The following is a 3,356-nucleotide window of genomic DNA, read 5'->3' as shown; positions in this document are numbered from 1 at the left end:
AAACCTGGGGTGAGGTTGTGTAGTTGGATGCCGTAAAATTCCAATAACCCCCTGAGAAAGGGATGGATTGGAAATCCTAGACCCCGCAACAGGAATGGGATGAAGCACACCCTCTCCTCATTGGGATTGGGGAAGTTCTCAACCATCACATCGCTGTCGATTGAGGCCAAACCTGCTCGAAGACTAGATTCGCTAGGGGAAGATAGCCCTGCGTCTGGAGTCGACTCAGCTGGAGATGAGGCATGGAGCAACTCTGCCAATCGCCTTCTTAGGGCCATGAGGGCGCGAAGAGGAGCCTGGGGCACTGGCCATGATGGAAGGCTTTGCTCGTGGCTAAACTTGGCAGTTTTCCTTCTGTGCAATGTGAGATTGCATTTGGGGATCTACATCTCCTTATATAGATGCCATCCGAGCGTGGTGAAGGGCTTATCTGCAAAAAAGGATGGACTGTTCGTATTCACTTGGTGCACGAAAATCGAAGCGGCAACAGGGAGGGAGCGTAAGAGGCAAAAACCATCGAGGTCACGGCCGGACTGTCATTGGTCCGAGGTATAAGGAAGAACCCGCCTTGCAAAGCCGAGGACATAATCCGGATGCTACCTCGTCATTGAAGGCCAGTTCGGGGGCTACTGAGGGAGTCCTGGATTATGGGGTCCTTGGGTGTCCGGGCTGTGTGATATGGACCAGACTGATGGGCTGTGAAGGTATAAGGCAGAAGGCCTTCCCCCATGTCTGGATGGGATTCTCCTTTGCATGGATGGCAAGTCTGGTGTCCAGATGTATAGCTTCCTTTCTCTATAAGCCGACTTTGTACAACCGTAGTCCCCTCTGGTGTCTATATAAACCGAAGGGTTTAGTCCATAGAGGCAATCAGAACTGATATAGGCTAGACAGCTAAGGTTTAGCTATTACGATCTCAAGGTAGATCAACTCTTGTAACCCCTATAATCATCAAAGTCAATCAAGCAGGAATTAGGGTTTTAGGGCCCGAACCTGGGTAAACATCGTGTCCCCTTCGTCTCCTGTTACCCTCGATCCTCAGACGCACAGTTCGGGACCCCCTACCCGAGATCGGCCGGTTTTGACACCGACAAGCACCACAAGCCACAAATGAGTGCCTCCATGATGAGTGACAAGAAAAACTTAGTTCTTTTATCTACCAAAAGAGACATGAGAGAAGTGTGTGAGAACTCATCTAGTGTCATACACTATGTCCTAGTGTGCAAAGATGAAGAGACAAGGACTAACGCTTCTAACAATCTTCCTCTAGTGTTGTCTAATTTGTTGCAGGAGTCGAGGATGTTTTCCACGATGAGCAACCTCCCGGCCTTCCTCCACTACAAGGCATTGAGCACAGGATCGACCTCATCCCCAGCGCACCTCTACCAAACTAGGCTCCATACCGTGTCAACCCTGAAGAAACTAAGGTGATACAAAGGAAAGTACAACTCATTGACACCGGACATGTACGTGAAAGTTTAAGTCCTTGTGACGTTCTGGTCATTATTCCGTCTAAGAAAGATGGTAGTTTTCGCATGTTTTCCCATTGCCATCCCATAAATGCTATCACCGTTCGCTATAGGCATCGTGACGCGGAGCATCCTTCCGTCACCCCCATGGACTCTACACCAACACATCAAGCACCACATGGACCTATGACAAGGGCTCGAGCACATGCCATCGAAATCGAGGTGAACTCACTCCTACTTGAGATACATATGGACATGAATGGAACTTGGTTGTTACCTCACCAAAATATGCTATGTGTCATTAGGTATGAAGACCAACGCCACCAAGCAGCTAAGGGACACTCCAAAGGAGGAGGAGAAGCACCCCAAGGCCTCAAAGAAGAAGAACAAGACTGCACTCCTAGGCGACGCCATGCCCATGGGCCCCCAAGACCCCGTGCGCATGGGCCATCCAGGGAGCTACTGGAACCAAGACGCACCACCCCATGCGCACGGCCTCCAGACTCCATGCGCACAGGCTCAACTTATCCTGTGCACACGGGCCCTTCAGGATGGACGGCCGAGAGTGGCTGTTTGGGCCTCCACTTCATCCCCTTTGCCCACCTACCTATATATTCCGTACCTAGGGTCATGTTTAGGGTTAGCATAGTATATGTGAGACATTGATAGAGCTTTGCTCCTTCTACCACCCCTCTTGGAGATCAAGACCTCTTAAGAGAGGATCACAAGTGCACATCAAGACCTCCTCTTGGAGAAGACTATAATCAAGACCTCACTTCCTTAGGAGTGGGAAAAACCTTACCTTCGTGTTATTTTCCTTGGATTGATGTTGTATTCTTGTGGATCTCATCTGTATGCTATTCTAGTGGATGTGTGATTGGGTCTTTGTTTGAGTGAATTTCCTCTTCGTGTTCTTGTGTTCATCCTCTTTTCCCCTCCAAGCATGAAAAGATCTCCATCTAGGGTTCCACCCTACAACATCTTGGTACCATGAGCCATGGTTGATTCACATCTTGGAGTCCCTACCCCTCATATTCTTGCCTAATTTTGTCATTTTTCCTCCAAATTCGAAAATTCCCACAAAAATAGCCCCAAAAATTTTCTTGTAATTTGTTGGATCTTGTGAGATTTTGTTGATTTTGTCCACGAATTTCGTGTTTGGCAAGTGGATCTAACCCATACCCACCTCCCCATACATTCCACCGTCGATTTTGGCCGGATTTTGAAAATTTCCACGGATCCGAAGCTGTTCTTGCGCACCAGAGCACCCCATGTGCATGGTCCATCGGGACCCCGTGCACACGGGCTGAACTTACCCCGTGCGCACGGGCCTTCCAGACTGTTTGGCCACATCCAATTTTGCCTCTTTTGCCATTTGTTCACCACCATTCTCTTTCCTCACTACTCCTCGTTGGTGTTTGAGCTTTGGAGTTGTTGTTCACCATGTCCTAAGGTGTTTCAGCTACTTAGGCGCGATTTGATTTCGACATCACCGCCACTCGCCATCGACTCAGACTCAACATCAATGTCGACCACTTCATCATCATACTATCGTAAGCAAGGACGGTAACCTCGACGACATCCTAACATCATACCTTAACATTACATTTGAGCCTCGCGCCATTTTGCGTTACTTACCTATCGAGACTAGCAAGTTGAGAATTGCTGGGCCACGCTATTTGTGCACCTTTAATGTTATGTCTCTCCCGCGCATATCACACTTGTTAGCTCATACTTCAGCTCAAATATCAAGCATTGTGGCATAGTAAAAAAAGCTTTAAAGCAAACAAAAGAGAAACAAAGAGCTTGTAAGCATTAGCATTGAGCCATTTTTGCCTAGTTTCATCATCCTGGTTCATACATACATAAGCATACTTGGGATAGTAG

The sequence above is a fragment of the Triticum urartu genome, chromosome 5 (genome assembly GCF_003073215.2).
Source record: "Triticum urartu cultivar G1812 chromosome 5, Tu2.1, whole genome shotgun sequence".
NCBI lineage: Eukaryota > Viridiplantae > Streptophyta > Magnoliopsida > Poales > Poaceae > Triticum > Triticum urartu.
The sequence above is the reverse complement of the archived record's forward strand: the minus strand, read 5'-3'. Positions refer to the sequence as shown.